Source organism: Mangifera indica, chromosome 7, assembly GCF_011075055.1.
Source record: "Mangifera indica cultivar Alphonso chromosome 7, CATAS_Mindica_2.1, whole genome shotgun sequence".
Classification (NCBI taxonomy): Eukaryota; Viridiplantae; Streptophyta; class Magnoliopsida; order Sapindales; family Anacardiaceae; genus Mangifera; species Mangifera indica.
The window spans coordinates 1454887-1476869 of record NC_058143.1 but is presented as its reverse complement, the minus strand read 5'-3'; the positions used below and the strand labels follow the sequence as shown (position 1 = coordinate 1476869).

Below are 21983 nucleotides of genomic sequence, written 5' to 3'. Positions count from 1 at the left end.
ACAAGTTGTTGAAATAAAGAAAAGGGAAGACAGGGCAAGAAATCTCCTGAAGCAAATTGATGAGATTAAAACACATTACATCGCTTCAAAAATTTGTAAGTCACAATTGTACTCTTGTATCATTTGTTTCATGTATTTCTACAGCCGTGTCAATTTCATGTTTCATTTTTCTTAGTTTTGTAGGTGATATGGCTATAGGGTTTGAAAGTTAAACACACAAATAGCAACACAACTACAAAAAATGGAGAAAATACGAAGAGTTTTGAAGAATAAACCACTAGGTTATTGCTTCACAAACTTGGGCCTTATCATGTCACTATGGCACCATAAACTTAATGTGATGCTAGTAGGGCAAAAATGTAGGCAAAGGAAATCTACTATAGCAGCATGACATCAGTTCCAACCATAGTAAGACATTTCTAAATGGATAAAAATTCTTGTAAATTTTAATATTTTTGTGATGATAACAAAGCTTATGTGTTTTCAACAGGATCAAAGAAAGCCAAAAACAAAAAAGAAAAACACTCAAAAATCTCATCTCTTGAACTTGTGGAGATCAAGAAGTGTTCTCCATTTGTATATTTTGCTAGAGAAGGTTTGTTGGATATGAAAATTGCAAGTCTTTACTAGATAAACTGAACAGTTTCACAACTTTAAGTAATTTCTTAATACAAATGTTCTTAAAGTTGCGTTTTTTATGGTTGTTTGTCTAGTTTCAACTCAAATATTGATATTTGTCCTTTGTGAATTAATAGTTTGGAGAAAGAAACAAAAAGAAAGTCAAAGTAGCTTCAACAAGTTACGCAGCAAGAATTTTTCTAAATAAACTGGATAAGATTAAAAGAATTGATTCACCCACTATTTTCTTGTTCATAAAATTGTAAGTTGTAACTCTATTTGTTGTATCAACTTTTTTACTTGTTCTTTCAGCTCTGTCAATTTCATATTTTTATTTCCTTCTTTTGCAGATGATGATCTAGGCACACAGTTGGAAAAATTAAGTTCACTATCACCAAACAGCTAGTGACTTGGAGAAAATCTAAAAAACGGTTAAGCCCACAAACCACTAGATCATTGCTTCACAGACTTGGGGCTTCATCACGTCACCATGTCAAAAAATGCAGTAGCAGGGTGTCACAGACCTGGAGTTCTGCTTGAAGCTGCTCTTCACCGCTGCTGGATTAGTGGTATCAGGATGTTTGCTGGAGATTGTAATGTGTTTGGGGATGAAATAGATGCTGAAGATGTGCTGCTGGGTTGGCTCTTCCTTGCTACTGCACTCCTGTTACTGGACTAACACTGGAACCAGAAACCTGGAATTTATGTATTATAGCTACTGTTGTATTAAATGATAGATCTACTCAAAAATCAAAAATCAGAACAATATTTGTAAACTGATGCTTGTATTGAAAGGATTTTTTAGAATTACAATAAAGGTTCTATTGATCCATCTTGCAGTTCTTTACATTGGAATTAACATAGATTCAAGAAACACAAAAGACTCAAGTAAACAAACTAATCCCTCCAACTTTCGAGAGGCTGAAACTCTCCCTCTTCTTCATTCTCAACAATTTTCTTCTCTGAATTCTTTTTGGATCTTTCCCTTCTTTTATCCTCACTCCCTCTCCAAATTTGGTGGTCCTTGCTACTGTGAAATTGCCATCTGCTTCACTCCTTTGCTGCCATGTGTGTTTGTTGACCCAAGTGGTCCTTCCTCTTCTTGATTGTTCTGCATTTGGTGTCTCATCTTACAGGAATTGTTAGCATACGCCCTAACAGTCTCCCTATCAAAAGAACAATTTGAAGTACAGAATAATATTTGATTGTGGAATAAAAAGCAGAAGAAGAAAAATCTACAGATTCAAAAGAATGAGTTTGCAAAAACCCTTTTTACTTTTCTCTTATGTGTCTAATACTTTTTGATATAGGATAAAACTGGATCAACCCATAAGAAAATTTAAAAATATCTTTGGAGTAGATGAAACATGCATGATGTGTTTTGAGAGCATTATAACTCAAAAACGCAGTACAATACCAGTTAGTTGCCAAACAAATTTCATATTTATGCAGTTAAAAGTTCAACAAAGTTCCACTATTAAAATAAAATGCAGAATCCTAAAGACAAAGTAACTTACCCAAAAGAAGTAAAAAAACAAAAAGAGAGAAAGACAAGTATATGTTATCCTAAAGATAAAGAGGTATTCCTTCTGTTTAAGACTAAATGGTATTACAAAGGTTTCAAGATGCAATCAAAAACTCTGAACCCCTCTTCTAAATGAGCAGGACCATTAGAAGATAATCATGAAATCTTATAGTGTCAAAGTTGTAATAGCTAATTAGACAATTTTTAATGTATTATATAGGATTTATAATGGTTAACTTTTCATATGAAAGCTATGTCCACTCCACTGCTATGAAATTTCCCCAGGAAGAAATATTACAAGGCACTCGGACCTCTCTAATGCAACGGAAGAAAGCACCTTGGGCTTGGGCTAGGCTTATCTAGGGTCAATTTAAAAATGCAAGGCCAGACATACGAAAAAGCTCTACTTTTTATTTTACTTGGGCCTAAAATGAACTTTCTACTTTGAAGAGATAAAAGATTTTCAGACTTACAAAACAAGAAATCAGAATTCTAATTTTACTTAGCAAGAGATAAGAATTTCAATCTAAATTTAGAAGCTTTGAGCCTCTCTAATTCTAATGAGGAGAGGAGAGGATTTCTTGATAGAAACAGAGAAGGAGGCGGGGATAAAGACAAAAAAATCCTTACAATTAGGGACCCTCCCCGCCCTATCCCAACCCCGTTTCCATCATTTTATATTAACATATTTACTTAAAATACTAACATGTTTTTATATTTCTAGATTGTTTATATTTTTTAAATTTATTTAAGTTTTTATTATGTATTAAAGTGGTATATAATATTTGTGACACTTGAAAAAGAGATATATATATATTAAAATATTTACAATCACAATTCTTTTTACAATCAAAATATTATGTTCCATATATAATTAGAATTCTGTTTACAATCAGAATTCTAATTGTAATATTAAAATTATATAATTGGAATTGAATATAACTCATATGTTCCATATATAAAAAAAAAAAAAAATTCCTAGCACCATGCACGATATAGAATCAATTAATTCATGTGAAGAATTAAAAATTTATAAAATGAAGGGGCAAACCAGTGTTTGTAAACTCAAGGCGTTACTCTAAATGAAGAATAAAAGCGTTACTCTAAATGAAGAATAAAAGCGTTACTCCAGCGACCATTGAATCATGGAGGTATTACTATTACAGATTCTATATAAACGAGGTTCTTTGTAAACTTTCTTTTCAGTGACGATGCATTATTCAAATCTGTCTCCGGCTTCAGGTCTACTCTCTCTTTCTTTTTTTTTTTTTGTTTCCTTAAAACCTTTAGATTTGTTTTTTTTTAAACCTTTCAATCCACTTATCATTAATTATTTTTGTTTTATAATTGCAGATAGGTATTACTGTTACAGGATTTTGTCAATTCAATGATCAGAGATGAAGAACAGAGCAAGATCTGTAGATCCATATGTGCCCAGCTATTTCTATTAATTCTATGTAATTTGATTTTCTGATAGGAATAGTAGATTCCACTCGAAGAAGTTAGGGTTTATCATATATCAAAAGAAATTCATGGTGAAATAAAAATAAAATAGAAAGCAGACAAAGTGTTTGATAAAAACATACCGTAATTTTAAACAAAAACACTGAAATAAGCGAGCTAGAATTTGAGATCTGGCAGTGGCGATCGCTATCTGCTGTGGAGTTCTTTTTTTTTTTTTTTCCAGAGACAAAGCAGGAAAAAATGAAAACAGAAACACAAGAAGCAATAGGCTGTAGAAGATCTTCAATGCTCAAGACACAATTAAAGGGTCTTCAATTGTGAGATTCTTCGCGACACACATGTCTGAGCCCTAGGCTCATATTTTTGTGTATAACCCTTTGTTACTGTATAAAATTCTTTGTAAGAAAAAACCTTTACATTTAGCATTGAAAATACGCCGTCTTTATCCTAGGAGTTCTCTCTTCTCTGCCATAGTATCACAAACAACATTGTTGTTAATGCAAAAACGACAAATGATCCAGCAAAGCCAACAAATCAAATTATTATTATTGATATTTTCCCCTGCAAAGTGATACACTATATTGACCAAAGTTCAGCAAGAAATAGGATAATTTTAATCACAAAAAGATTATCAAATCAAATTGCTTTCTAGTCTTGGTTTCGCTCAAAAAAAAAAAAAAAGAAAAAAGAAAATTGTATAGCTAACGACATATAATTTCGTAGAGACATTTCATCGAACAGCTTCTAGCACAGCATTTTACAATATAACATTTACCCAATACAAGCTATAGAGTTTTCCCTTTGAGAGATTAAACCTTTAACCAGAATACCCCATAAGATCAACACACTTCAAAACATCAGATAGATAAGAAAATAAAACTGTTGCGGACCTCCTTACAAAACTAGAATTATACAGTAACAACATCCACAAAAACAAATAAATAACTTCACAAACTTTAATTTTCTTTTGATTTCTCACGTTTTCCTTATAGCCAAACAAACAAATAGCGTAAATGAGTGAATGTGAATGATTTGTTTACCTTAATAATGACCATTAAACAAAGCGGAGAGTCCGTAAATACTGAACACAGGTGGTTTCAACGATTTTTTCAAACGGACGATGAAGGTGCTGGATGAAAGTTAACATTAGTGGTGGTCCTGAACAGCCAGCCATGCTGGAAGAGGAAACAATACCAGGTGAGGGAAAACGATGAGAGTGATGAAATATTACTGTTTTTTTTTTTTAAATACTAAGTCATGTTGCTTGCAATATTTTTTTTTACGAAAAATTGACCTGATCTGGGATTACGATGACGTGGCAAAAAAAGGGCACCGGTCAAATTGGATTCCACGTCTTTCAGTAATACTCATATAAATCTTAAACATCTTTTGTTGTAGTGGCTAGGCCTTCAAGTAGTAGAGAATGTCGAAGAAGCTGAGTTTATTTTGGTCCATGGTACTGAAGCGTTGGGGCTCCCTTCTGAAGAGGCACGTCCTACTAGTCTTGAGGATCTCGAAAAATATTGGTGCTTTGTGCAGTCAAGAAAATTCCAATGATTGTAGCCGGACCAAATCTCATCTCTTGAACTTGTTGAGATAAAGAAGTATTCTTTATTTGTATATTTTGCCAGAGAAAGCTTATTAGATATGATAATCTCAAGTTTTTACTAGATCAACTGAATAGCTCTAAAAACTTAAGTAATTTTTTAATATAAATGCTCTTAATGTTGTGTTATTTTATGTATGTTTGTCTAGTTGCATGCAATTCGAATATTGGTATTTGTCCTTTATTAATTAATAGTTTGGAGAAAGAAAAAAAAGGAAAGTCGAAATGGCTTTAGCAGGATAAATGGCAAGAATTTTTCTAAATAAACTAGATGAGATTAAAAGAGTTAACTCATCTACTATTTTCTTGTTTATAAAATTGTAAATTGTAACTTTCTATTGTATCAATTTTTTTATTTGTTTTTTTAGTTTTGTCAATTTTTTCTTATTTTATTTCCTTCTTTTATAGATGCTCTAGGCACAGAGTCAGAAAATTTAAGTTCACTAACACCAAACAACTAGTGACTTGGAGAAAATCTAACAATGGTTAAGGCCATAGACCACTAGATCATTGCCTCACAGACTTTGGGTTTTCATCATGTCACCATGTCAAAAAATGCAGTGTCAGGGTGTTACAGATTTGGAGTTCTGCCTTGAAGCTGCTCTTCACTGTTGCTGGATTAGTGGTATCGGGATGTTTGCTGGAGATTATACTGTGTTTGGGGATGAAATAGATGCTGATCTATGTGCTGCTCTTCCTTGCTGCTGCACTCCTGTTACTGGGCTAATACTGGAACCAGAAATATGGAATTTATGCATTATAGCTACTGTTGTATTGAATGATAAATGTACTCAAACATCATAACAATATTTGTAAACTGATGCTTGTATTGAAAAGATTTTCCAGAATTACAATAAAAGTTCTTTACATTGGAATTAACATAGACTCGAGAAACACCCTAGACTCAAACAAACAAACTAATCTCTCCAACTTTTGAGAGGCTGGAACTCTCCCCCTTCTTCCTTCTCAAAACTTTTCTTCTCTGAATTCTATTTGGATCCTTCCCTTCTCCTTTTATCCTCATTACATTCAAGCCTTCCCATAGATTGCCACATTCCGTCCCCAAATTTGGAAGTCCTTGGTGCTGTGAAATTGTCATCTGCTCCACTCCTTTGCTGCCATTGTGTTTGTTGAACCAAGTGGTCCTTCCTCCTCTTGATTGTTTTGCATTTGGTGTCAATCTTGCAGGAATTGTAAGCATAGACCCTAACAATCTCCCTATCAAAAGAAACATTTTGAAGTACACCATAATATTTGTTTGAGGAATAAAAACAGAAGAAGAAAATCCGTGGATTTTAAAGAATAAGATTGCAAAAACCTTTTTTACTTTTCTCTTATGTGTTCTTGATATGGGAAAAAACTAGATGAACCCATAAGAAAATGAAATTAATTACAACACAAGTAAATGAAATTTTCTGTTACATAAGTTTGATATTGCATAGTTTTAGGGACATTAAAGAATTAAACCATATAGGTAGAATAATGAAACAATGAGAATTCAAATAAGATGCCTTACCTAATGCTTGAAGACATACTTATAACATGCCAAGGTAATACTTGGATATTCAGGTTTTCTAATATTATTTGATGAAAAATTCCCCACTAATTGATGAAAAATAAATCAATTGATTTCATGGGATTAACACCAACTCATAAAAATTAAATCAACCATAAAGCGAAATAGCTAACTCATAAACTAGAAGTCCACGTTGAAAAATAACACTTGCTCTTGGTAAAACTTTAAAAGAATTAAGTGAAAACAGAAACTTCTAATGTTTGCTTACGACTAGCAACATATGATAGTAATTTTTACCCAACATGGAATTAGTTGCAAATCTTTGCCATTGATGCAAGGCACTATCCATCAGGCCATGCAAGTATTAACAAGCCTAAACATCAAACAAATTTGAATACTTGCATTTCACTATGATATTTCTTTTATAAATGCATAATATAGTTCAACTGGTCAACTAGAAAAAAAGCTTAAGGTTACATACACAAACAATTTGTCAAAACTGATTGTTGGAAAATGGTTTGCACCTCTATTAGTATTAGTGACAAGGAACAAACAAAAGAAAGAACATTCAAGAAGAGCGTCAATCAATTCTTAGAAAGGAACATTTATACTTCAATGATTATGTCATACTAGAGAAACAACTAAAAACAAAGAAGAATAAGTAGTGAGAGTAGTTGAAAAGACTAGGAAATAATGTACAAGATGATATGGTGGCGTCTTATCTAATAGATGGTTGGATCATTCTTCTTTAAGCTAAGACAAGAAGTATCAAATCTTGAAGCACTTGTGCAACTTATATATAGCATATGTTAAAATATATTTTGAATATATTTAAGATATTTTCTGACAATAGACATGTCTATTCATGAGTTCTTTATCACCGATCTCCTTTTCTGGCATTGCTTCCTTATTTTCTGTTCACCGACTCGCACTTCCCTTAACTTTTGATCATTGTCTATTATTTTGAACCTTGCATTATTGGATTGTTATATATCTTGGGCTTTTTGTTAGACCGTGTTAGGTTGTTTCGATTCCACTTTGTCAATAATAAGTTTGTGTGGACTGTTAAGATTTAAAAGTAAATAATATTTAGTTGGACAATTATCAAAGGCTCACTATGTTACATTTGAACCATTACCAACGTTAATAATAACAATAATTAGGATTGAATTCGATATAAATCAAGCTCAAACAAAAGTTAGTTTGATATCGATTAAAATCTAAAATATCTTTAACTTAAATTCAATTTGACTTGAAAAATCAAGGTTCAATCTTAGTTTGGATGCAATTTAATTTTGAATTTGATTCGAATTGTTTTAACTTTGAATATTTTAATTAGTTCAAACTAAATAATTTATGAAAATGAGAATAATCTTTGACTCGATCTTTAATTTGGCTCAACTATTTGAGTTAAAACTTTACTAATTTAATCTAAATTATGAGCTAAATTTGAGTCAATTCAAATCAAATAGTATATATCTCTAACGTTAATTCTTTTAAAGTATTATTTAAATATTTTCTCAAAATTTAATGTCATGGACATAAATTTATTTTTTTCTTATCAGATCTCAAATAATTATATAATTAAATGTTTTTGAAACAATTTATTTGACTTAAATTATTTTTTATTTATTATAATTTTTAATTAAAATATGGATGGTGTGACTACTTTATATCATATTTTTTAAATAAAAATATATTCGAACTGAATTTATTCAAGTTTGTAGTTTGATTTGAATGAATCAAATTTTAGTAAAAACAATCTCAGTTTATCAAGTTTAAGATGGACATTCTTAAATCTCCTTTTCATATTCGGATATTCTTCTTTTTCTTTAATAATTCTTATTTTTTTAATAATTCTTCTCTTTTCTTTAATATTAAATATTTTCTTTTCGAATATCTTTGTTTGTCAATTTGAGAAAGTCGAGTTTGAATCAATTATCATAGATTCAAATTAAGTTTGAGTTAACTCTAGTTAATTTAGATTCAATTCGAATTAAGCATACCCACAAAGAGAAGGGGAAGGGCAAAACGCAGCGTTTTGTTCTAGAACCATTAATTACCCGAAAAACACAAAATTCACTTAAACGAAAACAAAAAGAAAAAACAAAAACAACGTCGAAATGGAGGGAGAAGGAGGAGGTGTTGCGGCTCAGCAGGCAGACACAGAGATGGCAGAGGCGCCATCAGACCCTCAGCAGCCACCGGCAACTCCTCAGGCTGTGGGGATGGAGAACATCCCGGCGACGTTGAGCCACGGGGGACAATTTATTCAGTACAACATACTTGGGAATATATTTGAACTGACGGCGAAGTAAAAACTGCCTATTATGCCCATCGAGAATGGCGCATATCTCTCACTGACTCACTTATCTCAGTCAGTCTCAGTGTTGTTAAAGTCTTTTTTTAGCACGTGGGTTTGTTTTACTCCGATGTGTTTTGATTTATGAGTGTAAGTTTTATCTGGATTTTGATGATTTTTGAATATTGTGATGTGTGGGTTTTCTATTATTTAGTGAAATTTTTTTTTTGTGTCGAAAAGATATATTGCAGTTACAAGGGTAAAGATTGAAACTCATATTACACAAAATCAATTAGCTTGTGTTAAGATCCAATTTACACACTTATACACCATTTATTTTACTTAAGTTTATTAGATATGAGACTCTTTTTTTTTCTTTTATTTGAGTCTCCAATACCCCTTTTAAGTGCAATCACCTAAACTATTAAACCTGCCTCTCGGCTCAGCCAATTTTTGACTGAGTGTGTTGTCACTTGTATCTAGAAACACTTAAACTGTTAAACCCGTCGTTTGGCTATTTGCTTCAATACAAACTAAGAAGAAGAAAGAGATTATTTATGAAGGTCAAAAATTATCAAAACTGATTTTTTGCGTGTTAGCTTTTAGAAACATGTAGTTCGATGGAAGTTACACTTCTGTGTATAGGAATTTGTAGCCATTTCTCTGAAGAGAAATGAAAAAAATGTCAATATGAAGATTGAATTTGTAGAGTGTGTAAAGAAGTGCTGCTAGTTGGAATTGCAAATCTTCTGGTGAAAGTTTGGCTGTTTTAAGTGAGTGAGTGTGCATGTAGTTTTGTTTGTGGATGGTATGTTTTCTGGTTCTTTTTATGGATTTGCGTTTTATCTGTAATGAGGTTGTTTGGAGTGTTTCCTTCTCATTTTTCTTTCGTTGGGAAATGTATTGAGTAATTTCTATTGGCTGTTTATTAGATCGACATTGAATTCGGAGACAAATGAGCATGTGGCAATAAAGAAGATAGCAAATGCATTTGATATTAAGATTGATGCAAAGAAGACTCTTCATGAGATCAGGTTGCTTTGGTACATGGATCATGAAAACATCAGTGAGTGATAATTGTTGATTCCTTTTTTCTTTTTTTTGTGGTGGCTTCAGTTATAAGAAGCAACATATTGGATGGATGGTGTTTTGATTTTATTTTTCTGTTACGGAGCTAAATGCCAGTGGACTTGTTTTTGTTTTGACATTACAATATTGTAAAGATTGTGTAGTTGAGATGGTTAGCTGTTCATAGGTCGCATGGACATGTGCTTATATGTTTATTTGCCCAAGCTGTGAAATTGATAATATTTGTGGTTAATTTTTTTATAAAAAATGAAAGGATAGTATTTGCATAATCATATGTACATATAGCCATTGTGTGGGAATTTGGTGAACTTCTGTAAGCCATCAATTTGAGAAAGGTATTTAAGTGGTTGGATTCTGTTGGTAAGTGGTTATGGAAATCTGTTCTTGAGACAGCATTTTTAAGGAACTATGTGTTTGAAAATATAGTGTAGGCAGAAGAGATTGGACTTATAGTTTTGTTAGAAGCACCCAAGGGTTAGTTTATGGAGTGGAATTTCTGGTGGATAGGAGGCTTTTGTAGATGAGATATCTTTTATGATGAAACATGAGAGAAGATTGATAAATCATGGCATCTTTTGAGAAGAGAAGTCTTTGACTTCTAATTTTGCATATTTGTGCACATTGTTGATGGTCGTTTGAGCTTCTTAGATGCTTATATTTATGTTTTGTTTGTGGAAAAGGGAATGAACATGTTCAAATTTATTATTATCCAGTGCTGATTAGGGTTGAACTTTTCTTTGAAAGTGTGCAAATGTAAAAGGGTTGTTGCATCTCTAACTCTCTCATTGTGATAGGTTGGTTACATGTGATTGGGTTGGTTGTCACAATCACTGACATTCTATATCAGTGCAGTGTTGTACCTTCATTGGTGTTAATCTCATGCTGTAGTATTTGTCAGAAGCAGAATGTGACTGCTAGATCAAGTACAGAAGCAGATTACCATGCTATGGCTTAAAAGGGTCCAACAGTTGCTACAAGGGATTGCTGGAAGTTGTGCTTTAATGAAATCCTTGAATCCTAAGATGCATTGAACATTGAATTTGAAATCATGGTAGATATTTTTAGTATCCCTTGAAAATTACGGATTAGATTGGTGAATATGGAGAATGTATTACTGGTAAGTTTGTCTGTAAGGGTTTCACTTGCTTCTAAGGGGTCATTTTATCAATATAGAAGGTCTTATATTTGGGCTTATGATCAAGAACTTTTATCTCCTTTTTCTATTCCTACATGCATTGCCACATTGGATCGCCCTTGGCTGGGGCTATTTGTGCACCATTAATGGGAAAAAGTTTGATCATTTTCTTCTTTAAGCATATGCCATATTGAGATATATTGTCTTGAATTTTCTCCTTCCTGGAATATTGAAGAACTCTTTTAGGAGTTGGATAGGAAATGTTTTTGACTACATAGATTGGTTAGTATTATTTTTTGGCTCTTTCCTGCTTGATCTGGACTCCACAATGGACAACAGTGAAAGGGCTAGTGAAGGAGCATGCCATCCACTCAGCATATCAAGATTTCTTTTTCTCTAACATCATTGTAGTGGCTTTGACTTCTCCTTGGAAAGACTCTTTAATTTTGTGGAGTTCCAATCCTTAATCGTTTTGTTTTTGATATTTTCCAATGTTGCTTTTTTCTATTTTTGGCTGCATTTTCTGGTATTATAGACCTTGTTTGGCCCTGGAGCCCTGTATTTTTGTTTACAATCATCATGCATAGTTATTATTCTTCAGTAAAAAAAATAGAAGTAAATTTATCTATAACCAAAGTAGCATTTTTTTACAGGTTGTTGCAACAATGGATATAATTCCGCCACTCCAAAGGGAATTGTTTAATGATGTTAGTATTGCATATGAGCTTATGCATTCAGACTTGAATGAGATAATTCAGTCCAATCCAGCATTATCAGAGGAACACTGCCAGGTTTGAGTTTATAGCTTTTTTTTTAGGTGTATAGCTTTTTTGGAAAAAACAATGATGCATAAACTGGCAGGTTAATTTGAAGAAGTCCTATGCTTGAGTAACCTTGACTAGAGAAAACCCTTTTTCTACATGTAGATTTGTTCTTGCTATTTGTCATTGATTGCATAAACTGGCAGGTCAATTTGAATGTCATCACCCTTGATTAGGAGGCCTTTTCCAGAGTTAGATATAGGTTGATGCATGATTAGTTGCCCAAATGGATATTAATGCGTATTAGCACACAAGTACAATTGGCAAGGGGACTGGCTACAGTTGCACCAGCAGCAGAACCGTCCAGTCAAACTGGGAGGTCCACAGCAACTCAAGGTCTGTATCAGCAGCACTCAGGTGGTCTTCCATTGACATGAGTTGGAGTGATCAGGGTGCTATATCCCTTGAGGTATGCTAAGTATTAAAGATAAATAGCTACAGTTGTACGCTTGGACTACAAGCTCGCGTTACCAAGTTTAGCAATTAAGCCCAATCTTTCAGACTACAATATACTAGTTGAAATGCTCCTTAGTATTCAATGTGGGATCTGCAAATGCATATCCATGGTAAAGTTTAGACATTTCAGGTCCTAGATAATATCTGCCCAAATTTAATAATTCTCTCAAACACTTAACCTTTAAAACAATAGATTTTCTAGTCGAATCACATCAACAATATCTCAATGCACTTTTTTTGAAAGAGCTTGCACTAAAAATAAACTGTTCTATAGGTCAAATTCCAAGGCAACTAAGCTAGCTTCAACATATTAGAAAGTTCAATGTTGTTAGATATAATTACTCAAATTTAAGAATAAACATTCCAGATGAAGAATGGAGAGTTTCAGCATTAGAACGGGTATTTTAGGTGTCATAGCAAGTTAGAACAAAGTTGTACCACTAACTATTATTGGTTGTTCAACAGAAACTGAAAACTTCATTTAGAATGTGCATCATAATTGGTTATATTTTTTCTGCAGTTCTGCTCTAGCTGCTTTCAAATCATATTTGGATACCCTTTGAATGGAACAATTGCTCCATCCAGAATGGCAGTTTTGTCATGAGTATAAATTTGTACTTTTCACATATTTTAGACTTTAAGAGAGAGACTTAATTGGGTTTTACCGTTTCTATACTTGATATTCAAGAATGCTATCAATCTTTTGCATTTTCCTTGTAATTAAACCTCAAAGTGCTTGTGATTTTTCCCAGGTTCACATGTAAATGCTTTGTGTTCTTTCTCTTTTACATTATTTATAGTTTGTTTGCTTTTATTACGAGTTCCCTAGGTTTCCACATAACATAAACATCACAAAGCAAAATATTCTATGTAATCTACTCGATATGATTAGAGAGCTAAAGACATTGAACCGATTATATTTACAGAGTCAGGTTTGAAAGAATTGAAATCAGGATGCTCAAACTTTTTCATACAGCTCCCCATGAAAGGATCACAAGAAAGGGAAAGATTATTCACAACAATAGTATTTGAACCTAGCTCTGCTGTCAAAGACAGAATCAAACCTGTCTTCATCACCATCTCAAATTCTTTTAGAGCTCCATGAATTAAAGTGTTTTAATATATGCAATTTTTTTTTTTTGGCACACGATTGTCAAACAATTCTATGTGCACCCATGTATATCGTAAAATTTGTTTGATTCCACAACTAAAGTTGGATGCGATTTGGGCTAAAGCATGAATAAGATCCAACTCAAAATCAAATTGAATCCAAATGAGTCAATTCGAAATTAAGTCAAGATTGATAAACAAAGGTTTGAATTCGATTTAAAATTAATTTAACTTTGGATTATATTTGAGTCAATTTAAACTCAAATTGTTTATGAAAATAAGTTTAATCATTTTGTTTGAACTCAACTCATTTGATTTGAGTTTAAAATTGAGTTCAAACTACTCAAATCGAATTCAACCCTATCCAAAATCTCTTATACAATTATTGTAGATTCAACTAATTTAATGGTTTCTTACTATCAAAATAACAGTATCAGTTTAGTTTGATCAAATTAAAGTAACGTTAAGTGTGTGTTTATAAAAAGTACTAATAAGGGTACTAATGATAATTTGTTATTATGTAATTATATGTCATTTTATTTTTAATTTAAAATTATCCAATCATATAATAATATATCATTATTGATATGTAGATTGATGATAAGTGCACATTGTTTTTTGTTTGAGCAAAAAAATTGATTTTATAATTTAGATAAATTAAATTAACTCCAATAACAAAAGTAAATTAGGCACATAAATAATATGTTCAAGAGTTAATGTCATAACCTAGTTAATATTACGACCTCTATATTTCGAGTAAATCATAATTCGATATATTAGAAAAGATAATATCAACTCTCTTATAATTTTTCTATTATGTATTTTAATTTGAAATTACTTTTATCGGAATGATATTTATTGATAAAAAACTTTTATTTCTTTTATTTTTTAAGTGTATGTTGTTCATTCAAATTTTTTTAATGAGAGTGGAGTTTTATTGAAAATAAACTTTTCAACGAGACTAAATAGTACAAAATATTCAAACTTTCAACCTAAAAAATTTTTTAATATAAAAAATAGGATTTTTGTTTTATTCTGGACGTATTTTGTAGAAGCAGCTTCTAAAAAATAATACAATTCTAGACTTTTGGGGTTACAAATAGGTATATCATCACACAAAAAGTATAATTTCAAATCACATTGTTGAAATATTATTAAAAATTAAAAATAAAATATTTTCAATTCAGAATGATTAATTATAATTTTTTTGAAAACAGTAAATTAGTAAATTTTATTGACCTATCAACTTAGTAATTGATATAAGAATGTGTAATGAGCAGAAAAATAGACATAAAGAAATGACAAAATGCCATAGTGGAGGACTATGTTTGTGTTAGTTAATAAGGAGGAAAGATGATTGATGATGATTAAAAATAGACCGTTGTTTAAAAAAAAAAATTGAAAGCGAAAGAAATTATTGCTGTTGTGGTTGTCTTCGGAAACCTTAAAAGAAAATAAAAGTTTTTCAAACTTTAATTAAAAAAACTTTGTTAGTTTTTAAATATGGGAATACAAATAAGATAAATTTTTAGATTTTAAAATATTTTTATTAAATAATAATTTAATTTTTGATAATAAAAATAAAACTTTAAAAATATAAATTTTTAAATTTTTAATAATTAATTAGATTTGCAGCGATCCAGAGGTGTAAAACACCCGTGTGGCCATTATAATTTTGTTGAAGACAGTGAATTAGTAAATTGTATTGATCTGTCAATTCAACAACTAAAAAATAGAGGAAAAAAAGAGAAAATTCAAAAGTGGAGGGCCTGACCAAACACATAGGGCACACTTGCCAGGAAAAAGTTAACCTTATGACAGTAAGGAGGAGTAGCTGAGAAAATAGATGGGGCATCCCAATACAATAAATATGATAGGAGCTGAGGAAAGACCGGTCACTTCAATAATTGACTTTTGGTTCTTATTTTTGCACCCGAGCAGAGCAGAATAATGGCAGGCAGGGCTAGCTGCCGTTGCAGGGGGCCAGGATCATGGCACTCCTCCCAATGTTGTATGATGAGCCCACCATTAAAAGTTACCCCGAGTACAAGTTGCTTTATTTCGAAACAAAACTTGATTCAACTGTAATATGCCGCTCAATATAATTTTAATTTTTTTTATACAAATAACTATATTATTACATAAATAATATAATTTTAAAATATGTTATTATATAATTATATATTATTTTATTTTTAATTTAAAATTATTCAATTATATAATAATATATTATTATTGATATATAAATTGATGATAAATACACATAATTTTTATTGTTTGAGAGAAAAATTGATTTTATAATTTAGATAAATTAAATAAACTCTAATAATAAAAGCAAATTAGGTGAATAAATGATATGTTTAAGAGTTAACATCGTAATTCAGTTAATGTTACAAAACTTATATTTCAAGTGAATCATAATTCAATAGATTAAAAAAATAATATCAACTCTCTTATAACTTCTCTATTTTGTATCTTGTTTTGAATTATTTTTATCGAAATGATATTTATTGATGTAAAAATTTTTATTTTTCATTTAACTTTTAAGTGTATATTATTTATTCATATTTTTTTAATGAGAATAATATTTAATTGAAACCTAAGTAAACTTTTTTAACGGAACTAAATAATAAAAAAAATTATATGAAATAATTTATAATTTATATGACTTTGACTAAAATATATAATTGAAATAATTTATATGAAAGATGATATCCAAAACTTATAGCCTGAGACAGAAAAGGCTTCAGCTTTTGGCTGTTTTAGATTATTATTATTGGAGAAGAAAAAACATCCAAGGTCCCAATTAATTGAATCAATGAATCATCCATTCACCGACACACCAAACTACACTTACACATGTAAGTGAAATGACGTTTCTACCCTCTATCCCACCGACACTGCTCCTTTCTTACCTATATTTGTCAAAAATACTGCACATCCATTCACCAAACAATTTACTTTGATCAAATTAAAGTGATGTTAAATGTCTATTTATAAGAAGTATTGATAATAATTTTTTATTATGTGATTTTTTATTATTTTATTTTTAATTTAAAATTATTTAATCATATAATAATACATCATCATTTATCTATAAATTGGTGATAAGTACACATAATTTTTATTGTTTGAGAGCAAAAAAAAATTAATTTTATAATTTACATAAGTTAAATTAACTCTAATAACAAAAACAAATTAAGTGAATAAATTATATAGTTAAAAGTTAACATCATAATTCAGTTAATATTACGACCTCTATATTTTGAGGAAATCATTATTCAATAGATTATAAAAGATAACATTAACTCTTTTATAAATTTTCTATTACGTATCTTAATTTAAAATTATTTTTATCAAAATGATGTTTATTGATGTAAAAACTTTTGTTTTTCCTTTATTTTTTAAGTATATATGGTTCATTCAATTTTTCTTTTTAATGAGAATAATGTTTTATTAGAGTCAGATAAACTTTTTAACTACTAAATAATAAAGAAAATTCAAACTTTTATCTTAAAAAAATTTTTAATATAAAAAACAAAACAACATATATATATATATTGTTGTATTGATGTATTTTGTAGAATCATAATGGTTTAATTATAATTTTCTTGAAATAAAAATAAAATAGTAAATTTTATTGATTGGTCAATTCAATTATTGATATAAGAAATAGAGGAAAAGAAATAAGGATTTGACAATATCACATGGGACGCATTTACCACAATTTTGTCTAAGAAAAGTTAACCTTGGGATAGTACGTACCTTGTGATAGTACGAAGGAGGAAGCGACATGGGAGAATAGTAAATGATTTAATTATTAAAATAAAATTCTAAATATATTAGTGGTTAAGGGTTGTGTTTAGGGTTAGATTCGAATCGAGTCAATTCGAGCTCGAACTCGGTTCGGTTCGGTTCAAGCTTGAAACGAGCCGGGCTCTGCTCGACTCAATTGAGCTTGAGCCGAGCTTGAGCTGACTCTGGTTGGCTCGGTAATTTTTTTTTAAAATTTTTTATACAAAACAACGTCATTTTGATCCATATATATATACAAAACGATGTTGTTTTGATATAAAAAATGAGTCAAACTGAATCAAACTTGAGTCGAGCCGAGTTTGACTCAAATCGAGCTCGAGCCGTCTATAAATAAATCGAGTCGAGCCTGAGTTGGCTGCGAGTCGAGCTCGGCTCAAATCCAGCCTTAGTTGTGTTGAGGGCCAAGCATAGGTAGGACATCCCAAAACAAAGAATTTTCTAATAATTATATCAACACATGAAAGACTACAATTTCAAGCCATGTTATTGAAATATAATTAAAATTTAAAAAATTAAAAATAAAAAAGTTTTCAATTCATATAAAAAACAAATAGTTAATTATAAATTTATTAAAAATAATGAATTATTAAATTTTATTAATCAATCAATTTAATAATTGATATAAGAATGTCTGATGAGAAAAAAAATAGATAAAATGCAAAAGTGGAAGACTTGAGTTCTGACTACATCACATGGGCACATTTTTCATAACATTTTCTGAAAAATGTTAGCCCCGTGATAGTATGGAGGAGGAATTGAGGAAATAATGATTCTATATTCATTTTTCTTTTTTATTAACATGTCACTTCAATAATTGACTTTTGTCAGACATAATAGAATAATAGGCAGGGGGTCCAAGAGCCACTGTAGCGGGGACACAATCATGACCCTTCTCCCAATGTCGTCATCGATGAGGCCACCATTAAAAGTTATCCCAAATTGCTTTATTTTGAATCAAAACTTTAGAAGGAGGATTCAACTGCCATGTGCAGTTCGATATAATTTTAGCTTCTTATGGGTTATAAATAACTATATCAGCACATAAAGAGTATAATTTCAGGGCACATTATGGAAATATTACTAAAATTTAAAAAATTAAAAATAAAATATTTTCAATCCATACTGAAAACAAAGGGTTGATTATAATTTTTTTGAAAACAATATATTAGTAAATTTTACTAACTTGTCACTTCAATAATTGATATAAGAAATAATAATATACAAAAGTGGAGGACTTGACTGCATCACATGGGATGTGTTTTTTATAACTTTGTTTGGAAAAAGACAATCTCGTGATAGTACAATAAATTTAGATAAACAGACGTAACTTTATCTTAAAATTAATTTAATTTTATATTCTATTTGAATTAATTTAAATTTAAATTATTTATAAAAACAAGTTTAGTCATTTTATTCGAATTCGATTTGTTTAATTTGAGCTTAAATTTGAGTTCAAACTAATAAAATCAAATTCAACCTTATCAAAAACCTCGTATATAATTATTATAAATTCAATTGGTTTAATGATTTCATACTATCAAAATAATAGCATCAAATTAGTTTGATCAAATTAAAGTAATGTTAAGTATGTATTCATAAGAAGTACCAATAAATGTATTAATTATAATTTATTATTATATTATTGTATGTTATTTTATTTTTAATTCAAAATCAACTAATTATATAATAATATCTCATCATTAATATATAAATCGGTGACAAGTACACATAATTTTTAAATATAAAAATAAAAATATAATAAATTTTTAATTTTTAAAATATTTTTATTAAATAATAATTTTATTCTTTATAATAAAAATAAAATTTAAGAAAAGTATGGGTTTTTTAATTTTTAATAATAAATAAATAATTAAATTTGCAGCAATCCAGAGGTGAAAAATAGTCGATTGGCCATTTTAATTTTGTTGAAAACAATGAATTAATAAATTGTATTGATCTGTCAATTCAATAACTAATATAAGAATGCGTGATCACATGGGGCAAATGACAACAATAAATATGTTAGGAGCTGATGCAGCGGGGCAGGATCACGACACCCCTCCCAAGTTGCCATGTGATGTTTGGTTTTAGATGTTAAAAATTATTTTAATAATTTATTTTTTATTATTTTTGTAATTTATTAATAATAAAAAATTATAATAATTTTTTATTATTAATACTGATATAATAAATAATATAGATGATAATCTAATTATCATCTTTATCTTAAATATCAAAAAATTATTAAGATAATTTTAATTTTATTATAATTATATTATTATTTATTAATTTTATGTGACAAAAATAAATTTATTTTTAATTAATATAATAAATAATATAAAAAAATTTAAAAATAATTATATTCAATGATATTTAAGCAAAATAATTTATTAGTGTTATTTTATTACCTTTAACCAAATATAATAATTATTTATACCTATCAAGTTTTATTATTCAGTAATCTTCTAGATAATTTATTTTCAAGATAATTTCTTTATTTTGGTAATAAAATATTACTTAAACCAAACACCCCTTAAGTGTAAGATGCTTTATTTTGAAGCAAAACTTGAGAAGAAGAATTTAACTGTGACATATCGCTTAGTATAATTTTAGTTTTTTTTTTTATACAAATAACTATATCAATAGAAAGAGCATAATTTTAAAACATGTTGTGAAAATATTATTAAAATTTAAAAAATTATAAATAAAACATTTTCAATTTATACTAAAAATAAAGGGTTAATTATAATTTTTTTTGAAAACAATAAATTAGTAAATTTTATTGGCTGATCATTTTAATAATCAAAATAAAAAATGAGAAAATACAAAAGTGAAGGACTTGACTACATCACATAGGGCTCTTTTTTTAAAACTTTGCCTAAAAAAAGATAATCTCGTGATAGTACAATTAATTTCGATAGGCGGAGGCAACTCCGTCTTAAAATTAATTTAATTTTAGATTTTATTCAAATTAATTTAAAATTTAAATTATTTGTAAAAATAAATTTAATTATTTTGTTTAAACTTGATTTATTTAATTTGAATTTAAGGTTAAATTTGAATTACTTAAACAAAATCAACTCTATCCAAAATCTTATGTATGATTGTTGTAAATTCAATTGATTTAATGGTTTCATATTATTAAAATAACAGTATTAATTTAGTGTGATCAAATTAAAGTGATGTTAAGTATGTATTTATAAGAAGTATTGATAAAGTTATCAATGATGATTTATCATTATATAATTGTATATTATTTTATTTTTAATGTAAAATTATCTAATTATATAATAATACATTATTATTAATATGTAGATGGGTGATAAGTATACATAATTTTTATTGTTAGAGGAAAAAAATTGATTTTATAATTTAGATAAATTAAATTAACTCTAATAACAAAAGCAAATTAGGTGAATAAATGATATGTTTAAGAGTTGACATGGAAACTCAGTTAATATTATGAAACCTATATTTCAAGTGAATCATAATTCAATATATTAGAAAAAATAAATAATATGTTTTGAATTATTTTTATCAAAATGATATTTATTGATATAAAAAATTTTATTTTTCTTTTATATTTTAAGTGTATATTATTTTTTCACGTTTTTTTAATGAGAATAATATTTCATTGAAACCTAAATAAACTTTTTTAACGAGACTAAATAATAAAAAAACTCAAACTTTCAACTGAAAAAAATATATATATATATATATATATAAAGCAAAACAACATATTTTTTTGTTTTATTTTGAATGCATTTTATTGAAATAAATTATAAGAAAGAATATAATTTCAAATTATTAGAGGCTACAAATAGCTATATCATCATATAAAAAGTATAATTTCAAGTCGGGTTGTTGAAATATTATTAAAAATTAAAGATTAAAAATAAAATATTTTTACTTCATATTAAAAACAAATAATTAATTATAATTTTTTTGAAAACAATAAATTAATAAATTTTGTTGACCGATCATTTCAATAATTGGTATAAACACGTGCAATGGGTAAAAAAATAGACAAAAAGAAATGAAAAAATGCAATGGTGGAGGATTTGAGTGCTGACTTCATCACATGGGGCGTACAAACAAATATGATAGAAACTGAGGAAAGATACAAAGAAAGAATGATTTCTATTATTCATTTTTAAAGGCATGAGTTGTAAACAACACTTGAAAACAATAGGACAAAGTTGATTTTTATGAAATGACTTTGACTAAAATATCCTTTTACTTTGCGAGCTCTTAAAAACAATCAACAAGTTTCTCTTTCTTTCGCACATTCTCCTCAAGTGTGTAGGGGTAATTTAGTTATTTTAATATGATTTAGATCTTTCAAAAGGTTTGAATGTGTTGATTTTTTAAAGGGATATCATTCGATATGATATACAATATAAAAAATTAAGTTTTTGATATATAATTCGATTACTATAATTTGAACCTTTTAAATTATTCATTTATAAATATATATATATTATTTAATAAAATTAATTGAATTATAATTTTCTAAAATATAATA

The 21983-nt window shown here is 28.9% G+C and overlaps 1 protein-coding gene and 1 long non-coding RNA gene across 2 annotated transcripts in view; one reads left to right on the top strand and one right to left on the bottom strand.

Annotated features, from left to right (window-relative positions):
* Positions 1-21983, top strand: part of LOC123220609 (putative disease resistance protein At3g14460) — a 142180-nt gene that overhangs the window by 42570 nt on the left and 77627 nt on the right. The gene's annotated exons all lie outside the window — the stretch shown is intronic.
* LOC123220683 lies at positions 1216-4846 on the bottom strand. Its single transcript, XR_006503126.1, has 3 exons — positions 4648-4846; positions 3730-4072; positions 1216-1784 (listed from the first exon to the last, which is right to left on the bottom strand). It is a non-coding gene; the product is annotated as an uncharacterized LOC123220683 (long non-coding RNA).